At 42.0% G+C, this 24,331-nt stretch overlaps 1 long non-coding RNA gene across 2 annotated transcripts; it reads right to left on the minus strand.

Moving 5' to 3' along the window:
* Positions 1-13,400: 13,400 nt before the first annotated feature.
* LOC145720691 (uncharacterized) lies at positions 13,401-17,630 on the minus strand. 2 transcript variants are annotated; one of them, XR_014143869.1, is made up of 2 exons: positions 16,993-17,630; positions 13,401-14,101 (listed from the first exon to the last, which is right to left on the minus strand). It is a non-coding gene; the product is annotated as an uncharacterized LOC145720691 (long non-coding RNA). The 2 variants fall into 2 exon arrangements; XR_014143868.1 differs by lacking the exon at positions 16,993-17,630 and adding an exon at positions 16,189-16,976.
* Between the last annotated feature and the right edge of the window lie 6,701 nt (positions 17,631-24,331).

The raw sequence follows: 24,331 nt of genomic DNA on the forward strand, positions 1-24,331 counted from the left end.
TCAGGCCATCTGGAAACCTGCTCTTGGCTTACATAAGGGCAATAAAAGACAGAATTAGGAGTTAGCAAGGGAGCAGATAGGAAATGAGAAGAAAGAACAAAAATAAAGGCAAAGAGAGGGAAAGAAAAGGGTGGGGAAGGGAGTATTCCTTAGGAAATTGACCCTACTCACAACGGGGGAAGAAGTACTTTAAAAATCAATAGACAGGTGTTTCCTATTCCTCTCTCATGTACACACATACACACCTAGGCCCAAAATACACAAGTTGCTATTTTACAATAGCCCATAAGAAAATTCTTTATATTCTGCCCAAACCCCAAAACCGTGAGCCCATGATCCAGGTTAGACCATGCATCTGTATATATTAATATTTTTATTCTGTTTTGTTTATTAACACAAGCCCTAAGACACAATACCTTGGGCCGACCTTCAGAAATGCACTGGCATATTCTGTCTTCCTAATATTCTTGGACACTGCCAGAAACTAATAGGCTCAAATCAATCCCCACTGGATTGTAAACCCCAATAGAAGAGGCTCCAATAGTTTCTTCATGAGGATCTGCTTTGATGTTGTCCTTTCTGGGGGAAGGGAAAACAAATGGAGGGAGGGAGGAAGATATGGGGAAAAGAGGGAGGAAGGGACTGAGAGGGGGTGTGGGGAAAGAGGGGAGAAAGGGAGAAAGGAGGGAGGTCTGTCTTTGACAAGAAGGCTGAAGGCACACATTGGAAATGAGGATGATGTGTGTGGCCAGCTATGATTTTGACATCAATCAATAGATTGTCATTGGCCCGTCGGTGACAGAGGCTCTATTCACGCTGCACCTCCCCCAAATCCCACACAGGGCCCAGTGTAATGTTCTGAATTGGTGGTTCATTCACTGAGCACCCTGCATGCACTGGGCTCAATGACACACTGTTCCAACTCCCACAAAGTTCACCCTCTGAAGGGGAAGAGAAATGGACATTGGCGGGAACCTGAAAACACCACAGTTCTATTTGAACACACAAATATAAATTCATGCACGCTCCAACACTCACTTTCCAGCCCCAATTTCTATTTCTCATTACTGGAGAATTAGAAAAGAGCGTTGACCCCTCTGGGTAGACAAGCTCTACAGATCCAGGGGGTCTGCAACTGTTCATGGTGGCCCTGTTCGTTAAGCACGCTCTAGACGTCTAGAGTCCAAGGGGAGAGGATCTGTGGTTTATCCTGGATTCTGAAGGGGCTGTATGGTCACATCTCTGGGTATGTTGTCTATTCATTTACAGAGAAAAAAAAATGGAAGGTTAGAAACTGAATATTCCTTTGTATCTTTTTTTTCAAAATATCAACTGAAGCTCCCGTGTATTAAAACATTTTTGTTAATGTTTTAAATGTCTATCTAGGCACCTGGGTATGCTAATGGATATTTCTCTTTAATCCAAATGACAGAGCTCTACACAACTCCTAAAGAAAAGTTGTTCTGTTGTGGTGCTCCATTTTACTAATTCAGAAACCTGACATTTCTGGAGGAGCGGCGACAAGCAATTTCACAATGATAAATTTTATAAGACAAAATACTCTGCTCCATGGAGCTCAGGAGTAATTTCAAAGAAAGATAAACAGTCACAACATTTAATGCATAAACAAATGTGGCAGGATAATTTATTGAGATATTAATTTGTGATTTTTTTTTTCTTGCTCCCATAGGAGCCTGGCAAGATAGGAAGGAATCATCCTTCTCCCAGGCAAGAAGGTGGGCATGATCTGAATGTAGACTCCTTTGCCTGTGTTATTAACTCATTTTGAGACCTACAGTTAAGGCTACCAAGCACCCACCAATGAAAAGAGCTGTAGCTACAAAGGGCAGCAGAACCAGAGTGGTCTGGCTTGGGGGGATGGAAAACGTCCCCCAAGATGTCAGAAGCGCGGTAGATGTGGAGATTCTGTAAGTGGCGGATAGCCATATGCCAAATGCTCACAGAATCCCAAGAATATGGGAGACCAGAAGGATCCTAGAGAGGTGGTCCCCAGCTTTCCCTAAGCAGCTTTGTTCGAACTACCTTGGTCATAAGTAATCACTCTTGCAATCCCAGCCTCAGCCCCAGTGTTATCTTTGGTCATGAGAACTCTAAACCTGCATTGGCCCCAGCTTCTTCACTCCTCAGCAACATGTTCTGCTAAACCACCTCGGGTTATATTTCAAAGACTGGTCAGAAACTCTTTGCATCTCTTCCCATGAAGAAGTGGAGTCTGTATGTTTCTGCCTCTTGAATCTGGCTTTGGCCATGTGACTTGCTTTGGCCAAGAGAACTCACACAGAAGCTTGCAAAGTGCCTGCTCGTATGGGCTTCTCTTCTCTTACTGCTTTTAGAACATAGCCTCCAAGTACAGAAGCCTGGGATTGCCTGCTAGATGCTGGACAAACAGGGCCCAGCAGCCAGCATTACCAGAGCCAACCACCAGATGTGGGAGTGAAGCCACTGGGACCAACAGCCCCCAGGTGACTTGTCTGTCAGCTCTCTGGTTTGCTAAGCAATGTAAGATAAAAGGCTCTGTCAAGCACTTTCCCAAGCCAATAGCTATGAACTAGCCACTCACATAAGTTATTTTCCTTGTAAGAAAGTAATTCTGATGAACTTGGAAGACACTATGTCGAGTGAAATAAGCCAGTCTCAGGACAAATACTGTATGATTCCACTTATATAAGGAACCTAAAATAGTCAAACTCATAGAAGCAGAGAATAGAATGGTGGTTGCCAGGGGCTGGGGAGAAAGGGAAATGGGGACTTGTCTGATAGGTATAGTGTTACTTATGCAAGATGAGTAAATGATAGAGACCTGTTGTACAATGTAGTGCTACAGTGCCTACAGCTAATAATACAGTGTTGTACACTTACAAATTTGTTGAGAGGGTAGATCTCATGTTAAGTGTCTTATACAGAAGGTGGGGAGGGATACAAGGAAAATTTTGGAGGTTGATTCTTTTTTTTTTTTATTCTTATGTTAATCCCCATACATTACATCATTAGTTCTAGATGAAGTGTTCCATGATTCATTGTTTGTGCATAACACCCAGTGCTCCATGCAGAACGTGCCCTCCTCAATACCCACCACCAGGCCAACCCATTCTCCCACCCCCCTCCCCTCTAGAACCCCCAGCCTGTTTTTCAGAGTCCATCGTCTCTCATGGTTCGTTGGAGGTTGATTCTGGTGAGCATATCACAGGTGCATGCATATGTCCAAACTCATCGAATTGTATACATTAAATACGCAAGTTTTCTGTGTATCAATTATACTCAATGAGCTGTTTTTTAAAAAAAAAAGTAATTCTGCTCCAAGGTAACTAAAGGTCTCCAAGAAATAATGGCATACTTTCCTTAATTTTTAAGCAAAAAAATATCGCTTTGCATGTATATTATCTTGTGAAGGTTATCCTTTCTACTCTGAATCAGCTTTGATCTTTTGTTGAAAACCAATTGTCCATATATGTACAGATCTATTTCTGGATTTTCTATTCTATTTCTTTGATATGTCTCTCTTTATTGTAATACTATACTATCCTTATTACTGTAAATTTTGTAATAATTTTTGAATCAGCTAGTACTTTTGTTCTTTGTCAGAGTTCCCTTGCGCATTTTAGGTTCCTTGCATTTCCATAAGAATTGCAAAATTAGGTTGTGTATTTCTTTTCTTTTCTTTTTTCTTTTTTTTTTTTTTATAAAGAGAAAGTGCATGTTACCTGGAGGGGGTGGTCAGAGGGAGAGGGAGAGAGAGAATCTTAAGCAGGCTCCAGGCCCAGTGTGGAGCCCAACATGGGGCTCGATCTCACAACCCTGAGATCATGACCTGAGCCAAACTCAAGAGTCGGACGCTTAACGGATTGAGCCACCCAGCTGCCCCAGGTTGTGTATTTTTACAAAAATTCCTGCTGGGATTTGTTTGAGATTGTGTTGAATCCATAGATCAATTTGGAGAGAATTGACATCTGAACAATATTTAATCTTCTGACCCATAAATACATTTATTTAGGTCTTCTTTCATTTCTCTCAACTGTGTTTGATAGTTTTCAGTGTACAGGCATTGCATATCTTTTGGCAGATATATCCCTAAGTATTTGATATTTTTAATGTTTATTTGTATTATATCTCAGTTTTGGATTATTCATTCCTAGTTTACAGACATGCAATGAATTTTCATATATTGATCTTGTATTATGCAACTTTCCTAAACTCACTAATTAATCTAGTAGCTCTTTTGTAGATTTCACCAGCTTTCCTTCACAAGTGATTATATCATCTGCAAATAAATACATTTTTACTTCTTCCCTCACAGTCTGGATGTCATTTATTTCTTTTTCTTGCCTGTTGCACTGCCTAGGCCTCCAGCATAATGTTGAATAGAAGCAATGAAAGCAGACGTCTTTGCCTTATTCCTGATCTTGAGTTTTTCACTGTTAAGAATGCTACCTATAGATTTTTTCATAGATGCCTTTTATCATGTTGAGAAAGTTCCTTTCTAGTCTTAGTTTTCCGGGAGCTCATATCAGGAATGAATGTTGAGTTTTGTTAAGTGCTTTTTCTGCACCTACAGAGCTGATTAAATGGTTTCTCTTTTGTTATTTTGTTAATATGGCGAATGACACTGATTGACTTTCAAATGTTATACCAACCTTGTGTTCATCAGATCAATTTTGTCAGGATTTTTTGCATCTATGAGGCGTATTATTCCGTAGTTTCTTTTGACTCCTTTCCATTATGAAATGACGGCTCTCTCTCTCTGTTACCTTCTTTGCTCTGAAATCTGCTTTGTTGGATATTATAGCCTCTTCTGCTCTCTTTTGATTAATATTAACATGCTCTATCCTTTTCCACACTTAGCTTAATTGTATTTGTGTCTTTATATTTAAAGTGTGTTTATAGTATGTTTCTTGTAAGCAGTATAAAGTTGGGTCTTGCTTTTAATCTAATCTAAAAATATCTGCTTTTTAATTGGGTGTTTAGACCATTTATATTTAAGGTGATTATTTTTACAGTTAGGTTTAAATCTACTATTTTGCTATTTTTTCTTTATGTGTCCTATTGACTGTTACTTGTTTTCTCTTTAGCTACATTTTGTATGGATTACTTTTTACCTCTTTCATTTTTTTCATTTTGCAGGAAAGCAGATTCAACTCAATATATGAAAAAGACTTCTAGGAAGGCACTCCAAAACTGAGAGGCTCCGTTATGAGGTAATGAGTTCCTTGACACAAGTGTTCAACAAATGTTATATAACCCCTTGTCAAGGAGGACCATCCTATTTATAATGACAACACTGCTCACATTCACCCCACTATCTCTAGCTCCCTCCCTATTTCATTTTTTCCACAGCACATATCACTTTCTATTATATTGCATAATTTAATTGTGCATATGCTTATTACTGGTCCTCCTTTACTAGATGTAAGCTCTACGCAGGCAAGGTTGTTTTTGTTTTTTGGTTTTTTTTATCTGATTTGTTCACTGTTGTACCCACAGCACATGATAAACACTTAGTAAATATTAGTTGAATAAATGAATCAATCAGATGGGAGGTTAAACTCCCTGAGCTCTAAAGCTTCCGGACATTGTTAAAATGAAAACTTGGTGAGCCTATATTTGGGGACTTCCTTCTTCTCCCTCCTCCCTTTCCCCACCTCTACCCGAGAAAATCACTTAACCATCCTTCATCACATGTCCAAAGCCAGCGCCGGATGTGTGGAGTGCTGTGCATCCAGCGCTAACATTGGCAGGCCCAGAGTCTGCTGGCAAGGAGTGCTTTAGCCATGATTTATTATTAAATCTTAATCACAGACTTCTCCTGCAATCAAGAGCCTTGATTAAGTCCATTCACAGTCCTGTAAGGTCAGAAATGAGGAGACAGAAAGAGTAGGGGAATCAGAGGATAATAATTATTTGTATCTCTGTAACATGGCCTGAGCAACTATTTCATTTCTCCTGGATCCCTAAGCGATCACATGCTGGGATTCTCACTCTCCTGTCATGTGCCTTCCCTTTCAGCGATTTTTCTGCTGTGAGCTCCACCGCTGACCACTGTTCCCAAGGGAAAGGCTATCGCCAAGAAGGGATCCCATACAAAAAATCAAGCCAAGCCAGGAATGTACCTGGTCAGGCAGGAGGGAATCCTTCTCAGTTAAACACCTTAGTCGTGAAGAGAGGAAAATCAGCATTTCAGGGCCCACCACCAATGATTCTGTGTGTTCTTACTGAGGCACACTTTCCTCCCCAAATCAAAGTATGCTTTCAGCTTCCTTAGCAGGATTTCAACTCTTCTTCGAAGCAGCTGTCTAACTGCATCTTGATGATGAGGCTGAGACTGAAGCTCTCTATTCTCTCTTTCTCTCTTTCTATGAGCCCACAGCCATGTGAAATATTTTGGTTTTGAACCTCGCTAAGAAAACTAAAGTAGCCACGGCAAAGCCATTACATTGTAAATGTTTGGTTGTTATTCAGAGTGTTCTGGGCTCTAACCAGCTCTCATCAAGTTCATACCATCTACAAAGCACTCTGAGGATGACCTGTCTTGAAGGAAATGTACAACCTTGGGCAAAGCAGTGTTTTAAGCAGGGTCCCCTCTCCCCCACGAAATGGCCATGGGCATTAGGGGCGGCTGAACCCCATCTTATGGGAGTCCAGAAAGTCTTCAGGGAAAAGTAGCTTTGGAGAGAAGCCTAAAAGAGAGAAATATTTCAACAGGTGGAGATGGGGGTGTGAATATAAAATGTTCATCTAAACTTCTCAAACATTCACACCTTTAAATTTTCTACTGAAATGTGTTGGGCTTAATTAATTCAGCCTAAACCCCTCATTTGCCTCTTTTCTCTCTCCTTAAGCTACAGCGAAATGGGAACAATGTGTTCCTGCTTCCTCCCACTGGTTCGTAGAAGCGGTGCCTGTGAACAGAAGGGACAACGTTGAGAGGGTGAGCCACAAAATCCACTCTTGATGTGGGCCCTGGTTGTGGAATCCTGCTCCTCAGTCTCAGAAAGTAGAGCAGCACTGATGTTTTTAAACCAAAAACATGCTTAAGCCAAGTAAATTTTGCGAGACTGTTCGGGCAGGACACTCTGATGTTTAGAGTCATCCGAAAGGCATCATTTGTTAGAAGCAGGTCCTGGTACCTGGGGCACATATCACACACAGCGTCTGGTTTGAGGCACGTCTTACTGGGTATTCAGTTACCCCGCAAGGTCAGAGCAATGCCCAGTAACAGAATAGAGCCCATCACTGAGCTGTCTGGAGACCCAGCCTTCTGCCTCAAACTGGCTACCTGTCCTCAGGGATGTCTCCAGAGAAGGCAAAGGATGCCTGTGTTCTTCTCTGTGCATTCACTAACTAGCTCTGCAATTAAGACATCATCATCAACAACTGTACAAATTGTTCCTGACTCTTCTTGTTTCCTTTGACATCAAGATAAGTCTTGATAACAATAGCATGTCCAGAACATACGATCAGGACTAAAAACAAACTCATGACGCAATGTCTTCTCCAATTTCAGCATGAGGGTTTGTGTTCATATTTTCAGGGAGTTGCAAGTTCTCTGATTTTTTTTTTTCTAGTCTGTTTTCATTTCAGTGCTTAAATTAATATAAATATAATCTCTGGGTAATCACCTTATAACCAATTATCTCCCCGGATTTCATTGCTCGTGTTTGCGTTCATGATTAGTTGTGTAGGAGAAAAGTAGACCCATCCAAGCTAAGGAGAAAAGAAGTGAGATTAATCCATAAATGAAGCATTTTCACTAAATGAGAACAAATTAATGATAAAACAGCCCACTATACAAATGAAGGTTTGTCACACTTTGAATAGGGAAAAGGTGGTGGGAAAACTGATTAACCGCACTACCCATGGGGGTATAGGCCGAGCAACCCTATTACCACATTCAGATAGTAAATAGCAGTTCAGTTTTAGCTAAACTCAAGGAATGACAACATATCCCACATCCAGTTAATGTTGTCAACTTAGTTTTTAAATTTTTATTTGTATTAACTATATGAATTTGATTTTAATGAATCATTTTACAAGAGCTATAAATATAAGGCCTTTTAATCCAAATTTTATGTTGGTCTGAATTTCAGCAAAACAATATAAAAAAGATGTAAGTCAAAAATTAAAATCTCAAAACTTTTATTGTCCTTTTGCTCAAATTTGAGAAATAATGAAGTATGCCTAATCCTTTCCATTTGCCTAAAACATGAATGGCCATTTTTCAAGCAATTCTAACTAAAAGGGAAGAACTTTAGTATAATGAAAGGAAAAATGGTCCAGGAGCTAGTAGTTCAAATCCCAACCACGTCACTTGCAAGCTGACAGTCCTTGAACAAGCTGCTTTCTCCTCTGGGGGACTCCGTTTTATCATCTTTGAAATAAGAAGGTCTTAATAGATTTTTTTCAGGGTCTTCCAACTCAGAAATGTTATGATTCTACCCGTCCTTTATTCTGAAGATGTTAGCCTGCAGTCTCTGGCTCGCAGAAGCCTGCCCTCTTCTGGCCATAGCCCAGTACTGCAATCCTGACACACACCGAATGGAAAAGTAAAGGTGTCTAGTAGGCTGGGTTTCTGAGAAAAAGGTGAGCGAGCCCAGTTTGCTCATTTTTCCCATCCCCTATATCTTATTTTCTCCCTTCTCAGAGTTTTTTGTTGAAATCAAGTGAATCCTGAAGATGTCCTTTAGGGGTGGCCTCATATCTAGCCTCTCTTTAGAAAAGAGCCCTGTCGTATATGATCCATCAGCTGCAACAAGTAGGTTTATACCACAAGACCCCCCCTTCACTACAGTTGACTGGAAAACTGGGAGCAGCTAATCTTCAAACTACCCAGCAGCTAGCCCAAGGGATGACTGGAGAGAAAAGAAGAGCTGGATGGTATAGAGTTTTGTAGCTGAATTGATCAAATCTTAAGCTAAAGTGGTGTGGTAGCCCACGCCCGAGTTATCCCCAGTGATCCCCACTTCCTGACATGCATGCCTTCGAGTCATCCCCTCACACACCAACTAGGGCGGACCTGGGCAAGCAATAGGATATTGCAAAAATGAAGGTGTATGACTTCTGAGGCTAGGTTATAAAACAGAGCTGCTTCCATCTTGCTTGCTCTTGGATCATTCCCTGTGGGGGGAAAAAGCAAGCTGCTTTTTCAATGTCTGGAGGACACTCGGGAAGCCTGTGGAGAGAGGTCCATGTGGAAAGGAACTGAGTCCTCCTGCCCATAGCCATATGAGTGAGCCAAATGGAGAAGGATCCCCTAGCCATAGTCAAGTCTTAAGATGATTACAGCTCTGGTGGATGTCCTGACCACACCCTCATGAGTGACACTAAACCAGAAACACCCAACTAACCTGCCCTGAATACCTGGCCAACAGAAACTGTATAAGATAACAAATGTTTATTGCTTAAAGCCACCAAGTTGTGAGGTAATATTGAATTACATAGCAGTATATATCTAACATGAAAGACGAAGCTGTAAAGCATCTTTTATGGCATTTGGGGAATATTTGGGGCCTTGAGAAGTTCTGATATATTATGCCCCTCCTGAGGTCAGTCTCACCAGTATGCACTAAAAAAGAGGGTCTAGGAGTTCTCACAGGATAGTTATAAATAGCTATGCATGGAGGCAAATATGACTAGAAAGTAACTTTTAGTAATTCTCTGACCGGTTAGGTAAATAAGCATAATGTAGAATCATGACATAAGAAATTAGTCAAGGAAAACACAAAATTTAAATCCATATGTAGAAGCACCTGGGCGGCTCAGTAAGTTAAGCATCTGCCTTCGGCTCAGGTTGTGATCTCGGGGTCCTGGGATGGAGCCCTGTGTCAGGCTCTCTGCTCAGCAGGGAATCTCTTTCTCTCCCCCTACCCTCTCTCTCTGAAATAAGTAAAATCTTCTTTTTTAAAGATTTTATTTATTTATTCGACAGAGAGAGCGAGAGTGTACAAGCAGGGGGAGCAGTAGAGGGAGAGGGAGAAGCAGGCTTCCCGCCGAGCAGGGAGCCCGACATGGGGCTCAATCCCAGGACCCTGAGATCATGACCTGTGCCCAGGGCAGATGCTTAACCATCTGAGCCACCCAGGTGCCCCTAAATAAAATCTTTTTAAAAAATAAATCCATATGTAAAATACTTGACCATAAGACATACTAAGACAAAAGAAACACGGGTAGAATGAATATGTCTGTGTTTATGTATGCATTCAGAGTAGGGGAGGGCGGGATATACATATATGCTGGGATATAAGGAAGGATGAATACAGAAACCAAGCCTGAGAGAGATGGGGCTAGGGAAATTGCCAATGCCGTAGGGCCAGTCCCTGCATAGGATAACCAAAAAGCCCAGCCCACTGTGTCCAAAGGACCATGGAAAACCTGCTTGCTTGGGGGCAGACAGCATCTGGGGAGGTTTTGTCTGAATGGCGAGACACCGCAACAGCTGGTCTGCTCTTAGGCAATCAGTCCATCAACAGACTATCTAGTTAGTACTTGGAACAATAGAAAGCAGTGCACAGCTGGGGAAATTGTTAAGGTTCCCTTCCTCAATAGAAGTGTGGCTCAGGTCAAGATTCCTGGCTCAGGAGAGAGATTGAGGCTGTGTATAGATTGGATCATCTCAACAGGACTAAGGAGAAGGCTGGAACTCAGTAGATACATGTGTGTCCATGGCTCAGCCAAACACAAGGGGTACTGAGACACATCTGATTCCCGATCCCTGGAAGTTCAGGGCTGGTTCCAGACCTGGGTGGGGCTGGGAAGGCAAGCTCCAACAGACAACTGGATGTTGCTAATAACTATTGTTCCACCGGGATTGTTTTAAATAAACCAACTTAGCAAAATATTTATGGATGTTTAAAAGCTATAAACAATGGGAAGGGTGCTTCCCCTGATGTTTTCTGGAAAGCCATTCTTGTGGCCAGTCTTTAGAATCAGATGGACCCTTACTCAAGATTTGGTTCAGATGTCAAGACTGATGATGCCACACACACACACCCCAAGAGAGTATGGAAAGTTTTATTACCTACATTATGAGGCTTTCTGGGGAGAGCAAAATAGGACTCCCAAGCTGGTCTAAAAATGGCCTGAGAGAGCAGGGAAAGGAGACTGGGGTTTTATTGTGGTTGGGGGGGAGGGGAAGGAGGAAGGTTACCCTGGGCTGGTTTGAGCCTCCTGCCGGTACCAAAGGAGACAGCACCCAGGCTTTCTTATCAGCTTGCCTAAATATAAGGCACAAGAAGAAGAGAGAGGGTGAAGCTTAAAAGCTGCCAGCAATCATATGTCAAAAAATAGAGTCAGATTCTTTATTAAAATCCTTGACAACCCTTTATATTTGTGTATTGAATTTTACATTTTTCAAAGAATTTTCATGTTTTTTGCGATAGGTTTGATTTAAATGAAAGCAAGTTAAATGACTAATCAGGGAGACTCAATCAACTTTTGCTATAAAAATGCATATTTATTTGATATTACCTTGCTACACATTTTTCAAAAACCAGCTTAGATGTTAAAGAATTCATAGAATTGCAAAGGTATACACTATATCATGAATCTAATATTTTATGATCAGTTTTCTAGTCATATCAGAAAACTAAATGGTAATATGATTATTTTTGCCATAGGCAAATAAAGCAGATGCTAGTTTAGTCACAGTTTGATGAAGCATTGCTAACCCAAGAGGCGAATCAAGAATATGTGCGGGATATTGCTTTTATGCTGTACCAGGAAGACAGCACAGACACCCTCAAAGCCAGAATTGAACATAGAAAGTAACATTAAAATAGTTTAAAAATATGGTTTAAAAGTGGATTTGGATTTTGTTTATTGTTTGTCTCTCCATATTAGAATGTAAGCCCTATGAGAAAAGACATTTAACTTCTGTGTTCCTCTCTACTGCATCTTCAGGACAAAAAACGGTGTCTGGTACATGGCAGACACTTAGGAATGAATGAATGAAAGAATATGTGATCCAAAGAGATTAGAACACAAGCAGGGGGAATGGGAGGGGGAGAAGCAGGCTTCCCGCGGAGCAGGGAGCCCGATGCGGGGCTCGATCCCAGGACCCTGGGATCATGACCTGAGCCGAAGGCAGACGCTTAATGACTGAGCCACCCAGGCGCCCCAGAAGAAAAAGTATATTGAGAATTCCACGGGTGGTCAGGCTGGGAAGGGGAGACCTCATGAGAAGGTAAAATCTCAGCAAGCATATAAAGGGGGTAAGGGAGTGAGTCAAGCAGGAGCCAGGACAATGGAATTCCAATTTGCATTCGAGCTACTGCCAACACTCGAAGGCTGGAGGTAGCCTGGCATGTTCAAGAAGTAGAGTCAACAGTGGGAGAAGAGCTGTGGCAGGTGAGGCCAGAGAGGGAGAGCGACTGTATGGGCATGAGCTCACCCCTTCAACCACATCTCCTCTTTGCTTCTTCTCGACCGTGTATTGCAATCCGGGGAGCCCAAAGTCAGAGAGACCCGGGCCAGTCTTCCCTTTCCACCTTGTACCCACTCTGTAATCTTGGGAAGTGGCTCCCTCCTACCTGTGAAATAAGCACTTTATGCAAGTGGTCAGTTGATCTTTCGAAATGCTCTGTGACACCGGGAAAACGCATTTCCACTGTAAAGGTTAAAAACTGAGGCTTATAGGTTTCTTTCAAGAGAACTCAGGAACGTGCTCAGAACAGTCAGCTTGGGAAATGACTGAATTGGGATGCGAACTCTGGTCCTCTGATCCCAAAGCCTGTGTCCTTCCTCACTACCCATGAGCTGTTCTCTACACGTGTCAGAGTCTGCTACATAATAAGCGCTCAATAAACGTGATTCCTTTCTCTCTCATCACCTTGATGAGTTCCCTGAGGTCGTCTGCCTTCTTGGAAGATCTCTGAGTGCTGTCTGCTTCTCAGCAGCTCATTTCTCATGAGCACCCTCTTATTTCCCAGAACAAGCCCACCAGCGCCGAATGCCTGTCTACTGTCATGGCAGCCTGCCCTGGGGCAGGTCATATCTTCACTTGTAAACTGGGTGTGATGATGATGCCTGCATGCTCTGATGATGGACACGTCAGAGAGAATCCCTGGAAGGTATTTCTCACAGAGCTTCCAGCCTCTAAGAGGCACTTGACGCTAGGTAATCATCATGCCTTCCAGAACTTGCTTTTTGCCTCCCCGACTGGCCTCACCAGCAGTAGACTGAGCCAGCCCCACTCCAAAGGTGGGAGGGGGGCGCGGGGATTGTGGGTTCTTACCCCCTGGAGTTTCCTCAGAAATCCTTCCCATCGCTGGCCATGGCACCAGACGTGACAAATACATCTAATGCTCTAAACAAGCATGTATATTTGATACTTTTAATGTTTCAGCTACAAATGTGAGAAAAAAAAAGGCAACTAACTCCATTGGGGCCAATTTAGACTGTTTATGTACTTACAGTTTTCCTGGAATTCAAACACTGGAAATACAAGTTCACTAATCTTTACAATCTACACCACTTTCCCTTTTAGAAGATTAGTACAAACAGGGCTGTGGGTGTGGCGTTGCTCAGCTCCAGGAGGTATCACTGTCCCGTGAGTCCTCGTGGGGCTGGGCAGCCGGTGACCCTAGCGACAAAAAAGGACAGATGTGCACCCATCCCCCACGCTGCTGTGCGTGTCGGCTGCTGGGCTCTCAGCTGCCACCTTCTCTGGAGAATTGGCCTTCCCAAAGGGAGCTCCAGCCAGACCCAGGAAGCCAATGGAAGGAGGACAAAATGGTTAACATACAGACACGTTGGATGAGTGTTAGCAATCATCTTCGTCGCCAGTGCGGGTGGTCCTTCATGACTGGCTGGCCTGAGGCTGCATGAGAGCCTGGCTCCTGGTCCTAACACAGGGCTCTTCCCACTGAATGACATTATGGATCCAACCCAGCTCTGTCTCAAGATTGTGATTTTGACCCAACCACTCTCTCAGTCAAAATTCAGATGTAGCTCCCAAGTTGGCATTCTTTCCAGACTGAACAAAAGTTATGAGTCATGGAGAAAGGAGTCCAAGAAGAGACTCAAATTTCCAAATCCAAACCTCAGAAAAATAGAAGCAAAATGTTTTCTTTGGAGAGCACACATCCCTGCCCTGAAAATAAATAAATAAATAAATAAATAAATCTCAATTTCCAACACTTAAAGCATAACCTATCAAAATAGCTGGACTGGGCTGAGTATATTGCTGCTGTGATAAATTTCACAATGATTTAATATCATTTTAAACAATTCACATTTTAAATTATGTCAGTGACTCCAAAGATGGAATAGTCCTGTAGCAATATACATCTACTTGTGTGTGAAATATGTCCTTGTTTCCCTAAAAGAAGGCTTGCAAAAGGATTTAACTCAGAACTACTTAAATTGATTTAATTTGACTATTTGGATGCCTCAATTTTCAGCAAATTGGCCACTTTCTATATAAATCACCTTATAACATTAAAAGATACTAAACAATGATAATGCTTATTAAGGCGTAACCCTATCTCAAGCAAATTCTTTTAATATGGGAAATATATTTTCTTTCTCTAAAGATAATAGTAAATGCTTGGAATTTTCCGTCGTTGAACTAAAAGAACATTAGAGCCCCATCTGGTGGATTTGATGCTTATTCAGGAAATAAAATGAAATTTTTTACCAAGCCATTTACTGAGCACTGTGCTGGGTTATTGCTTTCAGAATGTGGATGTTAATCTCTGTCTCTTTGTTTTCCATTCGGTGTGTAAATCCTTCTGAGTGGTGGACTTGTCCCTCCAACATCCGCCCAACCCCTCTCTCTTGTCCTAGAGAAACAGCCTTCAGCTAGACAGTGATTAACACAGTTCTCTATATAATAAACATTATAAAAAGAATAACATTTCAAAAGGATATATGATCACAAAATAGAGAGATTATAAAATCTAATCACATAATTACATCACAGCATAAATATTAGATGTGATACATAGACATTATAAATTATCACATTTATAATATTAAAACATATATATATTAAACTTCATATATACCTTATAAGTACATATAAGATACACTATCAAGCATAGACAAGTTTCAGGAAGAGAATACTAAGGGCCCTCATTGTCTCAACTAAGAAGATAAGACTATCTACTAAGGTAGAAGGAAGGCAGCTAGGCAAAGGACTGGAATAGTTGAGAATGGGGCAGAAGGAGAGCTCCTTTCAGAAAAGTAAAAATAATAATAATAAAAATTTTTAAGTCAGATGGTATTAGGTGTCCAGCTAGGATTGAAGGGAGATGAGGGGGTGGGGGGTGGGGGGAGAGACACCACGTTTATCTGGTTACCGTAAATATCAGCAATTTAGCAATATTTGACACTGGAGTTCTGCCAAGTGTATGCTTTTAGAGTATTTATAGCAGGTAGAACACAACCAGACCACCAGGTTTTTGAGAGTGCTCTGAATCTTAGGACCTCTTTTCCCTCTGGTCCACTGGCTGGTTCTTTCTATTTACTCTGTCTGTCCTTTCTCTACCACTTAACTTCTCTTGACTCACCATTTCCATGACTCCTTCTTGACTTTACCTAGAACCCAGCCCATCAGGAGTTTCCCATACCTCATTTTTCATAATAACCTTTGGGTTTCAGCAAACTTTCTCTGTGATGAGGGGAAGTTTGACCAGCTTATTGAATGGCAGTCCTTAGGTCAAATTCCCATTCTTGGTCCATAACAGGAGTAGGGTGGGAGGTGGGGATGCGATCACACCATGCCCACTGGCCTCCCCTTTCATCAGTGACTGTGGACAGAGGCTTCCTCCAAGGGGGGCTAGAGTACCCCTTTGTAAAAAGTAATATTTCACCACATCACTTCCCATTCAAATCTCTTCAATGGTATCTCAGGTATCATATGGTAGACATTCTGCGATCTGCTTGTCCGATACATTCCTTCTTCCAATTTACAGATCGGTACTCTGCATTCTCCACAAGTTGCTTGTGGAGCTCGTGAGCAAGAATCAAACCTTACTCCCTTTCGTCGTGTGGAGTAAAATAGAAGTTTCGAATGTGAAAATTAACAGATACGATCCAAAGTTTCTTATGACTTCCGTCAAGTTATGAAAGTTATGAGGCTCAAGCCGAAACACCATCTAACTTTTCTAGACCAAATAGTCTTTTAAAAAAAATAAATGTAACTACCAGAAATGGAAACATGCATAATCCACTTACTTCAACCAGCGTCTTCTGAGTACACAGATGGCCACAGGACTGAGCTGGATGACTCCGCAAATAAGAAGAAAATTTACACTCCATGATGGAGACTGATGGGCCTCTCCATCTTTAATTCTGTATTATACTATCTGTTCTCCTTTTCTGTGTATATTATGGGCAAAAGAAGTCAAACAGAGCTGAACCCAACATGCTCAGAAAGTATGCTGTGTTTTCCAAAAAGTTCTTGAAAACATCTAACCTGGGAGCTTCCCGCACACCTCACTTGGGCCCCAGATGCAGGAGTTTAGTTCCAGACATCATGCTATGAGGCAGTTGTAGGCATAATATGGCCCATTCATGAGCGAGAAAGGACTATAACAAGGCGATGTTTTTTACTAGAAGCTTCGACAGCGACAAGAGACTCTTAGAAATCTCCAGCTCTCAAAACCCTCCATTTTACAAATATAGAAAGTATGTTTCAAGGAAGTGAACAGTTTGGACCGAGGCCACATGATGAACAGCAACGTGGGGTCCATGTCTTCTGGAGGTGCCATCCGTATCTGACCTGGAGAAGAGGAGACTCGGAGAGACAGATGGCCAACGACTGGAAAGGCGATCAAGGGAGAGAGAAGCTGCCTTTCCCCCCAGCAGCCCCCGCACATGAAGAAGGAGCCAGCACGCCAGCTTTTCCCTCCTTTTGTCACATATTAAATCAACTCACACTTGTTCCCTCCTCCCATCATACAAACAGCATAAGTGATGTAGGAAATAATGAAAGATGTTTTACACGGTGAGCTGTGTCCTGCTCTCCCCGTGACTCACCAAGTGCTCTGCTTCTAGTCGTCTCACCTTCTTCCGGTTCCAATTCTCTTTTAGTAAAGTTGGCCTGCTTTCATTTTCCACTCTTTGTCCCCAGAGGTATATAAAAGTCAGGATTTTACTGTGATGCAATACTATCACTACTTCTTAGTGAAAAGCAAGGCATAGGAACAAAGAAATATCATCTGTGTTCTTCTCAATTATTTACTATTTTTTAAGCAAGGTTTCATCTAGAGGAAGTTGTGCTCGTTCCTCATTGGTTGCCTTAGCTCCAAATCCGCCTTTCTTTGCCCGGCTTTATAACACTGGAATTGGCCCCTGGAGATGTTCCTCCTCCGCCACTTAGCTCGATGTTTGGCTTGGCCAACAGGGGGCGCCGGAGGGACACTGCCTGGCGAAGCAGGAGGCGGGGACTGTCCCCTCCTCTGCAGCGCTCACCTCCGCAGCCTCAGACCAGCTGCTGCCCAGACCCCCGGGGCGTGTCCCCTGTCCCCGGGGCTGTTTTGTGGCTTTCATGCCCTCACCAAAGAGGACTGGATCCAAACTGGTGGAGGGCAGGGATCTCTTCTTCTAAGTTCTTTTCTTGCTCACATTCCCTCCTTCATAGCTGTAGTAGCTGCTTTCTGTGTTTGCTCTCTGCGTACTCCACTAGGGCTTTATTTCATCTAGGGAACTGCCTTTTTACTAAGTAACAATTCTTTTTTTTTTTTTTAGAGGGAGGGAAAGATGGGTGGGGAGGAGCAGAGGGAGAGAGAGAATCTCAAGCAGGCTCCATGCCCAGCACAAGCCCCAGGCGGGTTTGTGTCTCACCACCCTGAGATCATGACCTGAGCCAAAATCAAAAGTCAGTCGCTTAACCTACAGAGTCACCCAGGTGCCCCTAGGTAACAATTCTTTGTATTAAATGTGACCTACTTAAATTCCTGGCACGGTTGCTGTACCTTAGCTGAATCTCTTTCTCAGTGTGACTCTGGCTCAAAATCCCTTTTCTGCCCTACCCTCTACCTCCGTATAAAATTAATTGCACCTTTACTCATTTTTATTTCCAAAGTCTTTGAAAAACCTTACTCCATTTTTCATTCCCAGGACCACCCACTCTGACCCAGAACCACATTATCTCATATGTAGATTTGTTTCTACCTTTTTCTGGTGTCTCTCTTTCCATATAACCAATGCACCATTGTAAAAGTAACCTTTCACCACATCAGTTCCTATTCAAATCTCTTCAATGGTATCTCCCTGAATACAGGGAAAATATCAAACTTGGTAGCTGGATGTGACACAATACATACATAGCCCCATCTTTGGGGGGACCATTATTCTGCCTCATACGGAGGAAATATATATATATAAAATAATATATCTTTTTATATATTATTTTATATTTTTTAAATTATATTTTAATATAATTTTAATATAATATTTTAATTATATGTTATTTTATGTATAAATATATGTGTGTGTATACATGCACACACACACACACATATATATATGGCAGAGAAAGAGAGAGAGAGAAATTCATTTCAAGGAATTGGCTCACACAGTTGTCAGGGGTAGCAAGTCCAAAATCTCAGGCAGTAGTTGATACTGCAGTCTCGTGGCAGAATTTCCTCTTCTTCAGGGAAACTTCAGTGTTTGCTTCCGATCTTTCAACTGATGGGATGAGGCCCACCCAAATTATTGAGGGTAATCTCCTTAAGATCGACTGATTCTAGATGCGAAGCACACCTACAAAATACCTTCCAGCAACACCTAGAAACGGGTTTTGATTGACTAACAGGGTACTATAGCCAGGCCAAGCCGACACATAAAACTAACCATCAACATGGCAAGGAAGAATTAAGGTTTCAGATGGAATTAAGGCTGTTAATCAGCTTACCTAAAAATAAGGAAATTGTCCTGGATGATCCAGGTGGAATCATTAAATGTGGAAGAGGGAGGCAGAAAAGTCAGTGTCGGAGGGCACTTAGTACTTTAACAGAAGGTCATTATCTTACAACACCTCTTTCTTACCACTGTTTTGCTTTGTGATTTAACACATGCAGTTAGTTCTTTACACTTTCTGACAATACATCTTTTCTGCTCAGTAGCGTAAAGTCCATCAGAGCTGGTATTTCATGTTAAACTCCTTTATATCCCCAACACCCAGCAAAATAAGTCATGTGTATCTCACACACACACACACACACACACACACACACACTCACGGGGACATGGCCAGAGTGAATGTCAATGACTAAAGTGTACTAAGATAGTAACTACTCTGTACCTTCATACATAAGGAAGAAAAATGAGGGTAGGTTTGTGCTGGAAGATATGTATAGTATGAAGCTATAGTAATTAAAACAGAATGGTATCCAGTTGCACTGTGTATTTGCAGTTCGATCATTCCTTTCGCCACATAGGATTTCATGGTATGAAGATACCACATTTGACTTATCCATTCTACCATTGGCGGACATTAGGATTGCTGTTTATTTTGGATTATTACATAACAGTCATCTGAGAACTCTTACAGGTCTTTTGGTGAACATATGTATTCATTTCTGTTGCGAATGTACCTAGTAAGAGTCATTTTAATTTCGAAATCCTACCTATAAAAACAATTCTGAACATTCTCAAAGAGGCTGATATTTTTAAATTCTGAGTTCCGGACTCAAACTTTCGGGAAGAGCCCTTTACTATCTTCCCTTACCTGAAAAATAAATAAATTTCTGTGAAACAAAGGGCCCCAAACATTGAAATGTACCCAATATTAATAGCATAGAAAGTGTACTAGAAAAGAATATTAGCACTTAACTGATTTGTACCTTCGGCTCAGCATTGTGAGTTTTATTTTGGGGAGTGTTCAAATTCTGATTTCCTTAATATACTTTAATCTCTACAGAAAATGGATTCTGGCGGCCAGTACCAAAAGCCAAGTAATTTTTGCCTCAGTTCAGTCCAAATTCACTCTCCAGGGGGCTGGTTGATTGAAGGTTATGTTGAAGGAGCATAAAAATAAGATTTTTCCAGTTGTCAGTGATCCATCTGCAGCTTTTCTTTCCCAGAACACGCCAGCCAAGAGCAGGACAGTCAAGGGATATGGGTAACAGTGTTAATGAGTGGAAATACAAAATGGCACAGCCACTTTGGAAGATAGTTGGGGTTTCTTATGAAGCTAAACATAGTCTTTTTTTTTTTTTTTAAGATTTTATTTATTTATTTGACAGAGAGAGACACAGCGAGAGAGGGAACATGAGCAGGGGGGGTGGGAGAGGGAGAAGCAGGCTTCCTGTGGAGCAGGGAGCCCGATGCGGGGCTCGATCCCAGGACTCTGGGATCATGACCTGAGCCGAAGGCAGACGCTTAACCGGCTGAGCCACCCAGGCGCCCCGAAGCTAAACATAGTCTTACCATATGCTCCAGCCATCATGCTCCTTGGTATTTTTCCAAATGAACTTTAAATGTATGTCCACACTAACCCCTGCACACAAATATTTATAGCAGCCCATTCATAATTGCCCAAACTTGGCAGCAACCAAGATGTCCTTCAGTGGGTGAACAAACTATGGTACATCTATGCACAATGAAATATTATTCAGAGATAAAAAGAAATGAGCTATTAATGATAATGAGGTACCCTTATGATATCACACCCATTAAGATGGCTACTATTTAAAAAAAATTTTTTTAAAGATTTTATTTATTTATTTGACAGAAAGAGAGAGAGCGAGAGCAGGAACACAAGCAGGGGGAATGGGAGAGGGAGAAGCAGGCTTCTTGCCAAGCAGGGAGCCCGATGTGGGACTCGATCCCAGGACCCTGGGATCATGACCTGAGCCGAAGGCAGACGCTTAACAACTTAGCCACCCAGGCGCCCTTTAAAAAATTTTTTTAACAGAAAAGAACAAGTGTTTGTAAAGATGTGGGGAAATTGGAATACTTGTGTACTGTTGGTGGATGTGTAAAGAGGTGCAGTCACTATGGAAAACAGTGTGATGTTGCTCAAAAAAATAAAAGTAGGGACGCCTGGGTGGCTCAGTCGGTTAAGCGTCTGACTCTTGATTTCATCTCAGGTCATGATCTCAGCATCATGAGATCAAGCCCCGAGTTGGGCTCTGCACTGAGCATGGAGGCCGCTTAAAATTCTCTCTCTCCCTCTCCTTCTACCTCTCTGCCCCCCCCTCGCCCCAGCTCACACGTGCATGCTCTCTCTCTCTCTTTCTCTAAAAAAAAAAAAATTAGTTAATTAAAAATAAAACAATATGACCCAGCATCAGGGTCTTAAGGTGATATTTGCACACTCATATTCATAGCAGCATTTTTCGCATTAGCCAAAGGATAGAAGTCACCCAAGTATCCATGGATAGGTGACTAGATAAACATTCAAACAAAACGTGGTATACATGCAGTAGAATAGTATTCAGTCTTTTTTTTTTTTTAAAAAAGATTTATTTATTTATTTGAGAGAGAGAGAGCATGAGAGGGGGAGAGTCAGAGGGAGAAGCAGACTCCCCGCTGAGCAGGGAGCCCGATGCGGGACTCGATCCCAGGATTCCAGGATCATGACCTGAGCTGAAGGCAGTCGCTTAACCAACTGAGCCACCCAGGCACCCAGAATAGTATTCAGTCTTAAAAAGGAAGGACATTCGGACATTTGCGACAACATGGATGAACCTTGGGGACATCAGGCTAAGTGAACTAAGCCAGACACAAAAAGACAAATACTCTGTGGTTCCACCTGTACGTGGCACATAGAGTAGTCAGATTAATAGAGAGAAAAAGTAGAATGGTGTTTGTTGGGGGACTAGTGACTAATGGGGAATGGGGAGTTATAGTGCAATGGGTACAGGATTTCAGTTTTGCAAAATAAGAAAGTGGAGGTGGATAGTGGTGATGGTTGCACACACTAAACCGTACACTTAAAAATGGCTAAAATGGTAACCTTTATATATTATATATATAATTACATTATATAAGTTATATATAACATATAAGTTATTTATATAATATATATTATATATGTAATATATATAATTATTTATATATTACATATTATATAAATATAACATATAACATATATAAAAATATATTATATGTATTTTACCACAATTAAAAATAATTTAAAGAAGGAAGGAAGGGGCCACCAAGCTAAGAAAAACATGGAGGGAACTTAAACGCATGTGGCTAAATGAGAGAAGTCATTCTGACCATCTATAAACTCTGTAATTCCAACTGCATGACATTCTGGAAAAGGCAAAACTATAAAGATAGTAAAAAAAATCAGTGGTTGCCCAGAGTTCGAGGGAGAGGAAGTGAGTGATGTGTAGGTAGGTCACAGGGGATTCTTAGAGCAGAGAGACTATTCATCTGTGTGATGTTTTATAGGTGGGTACGTCTCGTTACACCGTGGTTGAAACCCCGAGAGCCCTACAACACAAAAAGTGAACTCGAATGTAAATGACAGACTTTAGTTAATGATAATGTATAAATACTGGTTCATCAACTGTAATAAATGGACCGCACTGTCTCAGTCAGTTCTGGCTTAACAAAATACCCCAGACTGGGTGGTTTCTAAACAACAGACATACATTGTTCACAGTTCTGGAAGCTGAAAGTCTAAGATGAGTGTGCCACCCTGGTCAGGGGAGGGCCCTCTCCTGGTTGCAGACTTCTGGTTGTCTCTTCACATGGCAGAAGGGGAAAGGGGGAGGGGAAAGGGATCTCTCTGGAGCCTCTTTCATAAGGGCGCTCATTTCATCCAGCCCCTCATGACCAATCACCTCCTAAAGGCTCCATCTCCTGCTACCATCACCTTGGGCATGAGGTTTTCAACAGATGAATTTCAGGGGCCAGCAACTTTCCGACCATAGCACACGCCAATGCAAGATGTTATTAATAGGGCAAATTGTGGATTGGGGGAACTGGCTTACAAGGGAACTCTATAATTTCTGAGCTATCTCTCTGTAACCTAAAACTGCTCTTGAAAAATAAAGTTTATTATTATTTTGTTAAAGTCTTTGGCCCTGTGGCCCCACCAGAGGAATCCTGGAAATGGAGCTTTCCAAAGCTTCTTTTATCTCTGGGCAGTGAGGTCACTGTTATTTTAGTGCTTACCAAAACCCCCCTCACTACCTCTGGTGCCTTTGCCCTGCCAGCCCTAGCTGCCTCCCACCCTCCTATTTGCGCAGCACGGTCTGACCTCACCTTGATTCTGTCTGAATTATATCGCTGTCATGATGGCAACCCCACTCCCATGTCTCCTGATGCCAACCTGGCCACTGACAGTGATCTTTGGTGGGGAGGACCCTATCTCTCCCACCAAGAGAGATAATAATTACGATACTTACAGAGTGACTGAACAGGGGACCCTAATTTCCTACTGAGGTCTTTGATACTCTTTTGTTAGGTTTTAGCTGTTCACAGGCTGCCCCTGGGATTAACCAAGGTGTCATATGAGTGACCCTAAGCAGAATCACAGACAAAATATCCTCTTGGGCCAGCACTAAGGCAATGATCAGAGAGGGAGATTACGCCTTCTGCCTCCTCTTATCTCTGATCTCCCAATCACCAAGAACACCACCAAACACATGGAAGGTCTAATGTCTTAATAACTTCATAGTTAGCCACTTCAAAGGCCTTGAAACTGTTTTTCCCAATGGGATCATTGATTCAACATGAAATAGACCCCTTAGGAATCTGCCATAACATGCCACGGTTCTCTGGCACTAGCGTTCCCAAGCGCTGGTCTGTGGCAAGGCTCTTAAAATTAGACACAAAACAAGAGAAACAAAGATCGTGTCATGAGTATTTTCACAAAGCCAAACTTTAAATGTAAAGTTTGCCTGTTGCTGTAGATTAAATTCTCCCTCCATGCAGGGATAGGTAAGGGTAGCTAAATGTCAGTTTGTTAATGAAACGACGATGATAGAAGACAAAAGTCATTTTTTTAAAAGGCCTCATTTGGCTAAATAGGAGGCCAGTAAGCCTCTGTTGATCCCAAAAGGTTTTTTTGGAATTCTCCTGATCCATAACCATCTGGATCCTCACACTCAGATTCGGTGCCCAGTCAAGACCTAACAAACCAGGCCCCGAAATACTAAATCGAATCTTCCAGTTAATGGGAGCAGGTGTCGGGGCCAAATCACCAAAGGTCTGCCATAGGAATAACCTACTTCTCATAGCATAGCAACCTGTAGGCTTCATGTGGCTTTAAACATCATAGCTTATGCAAGATCTGCTTATCCTTGTAGAGCTTTAAGGAAGCTTGAGCTGAGATCATTTTCCAGGAAGACCATCCCACAGGGCTGGAGGGGAGAACATTACCCCTACTTGGAAAACAAGGGCTCATTGGCTT

Source organism: Leptonychotes weddellii, chromosome 3 (assembly GCF_054177405.1).
Source record: "Leptonychotes weddellii isolate Sample4059 chromosome 3, ASM5417740v2, whole genome shotgun sequence".
Classification (NCBI taxonomy): Eukaryota; Metazoa; Chordata; class Mammalia; order Carnivora; family Phocidae; genus Leptonychotes; species Leptonychotes weddellii.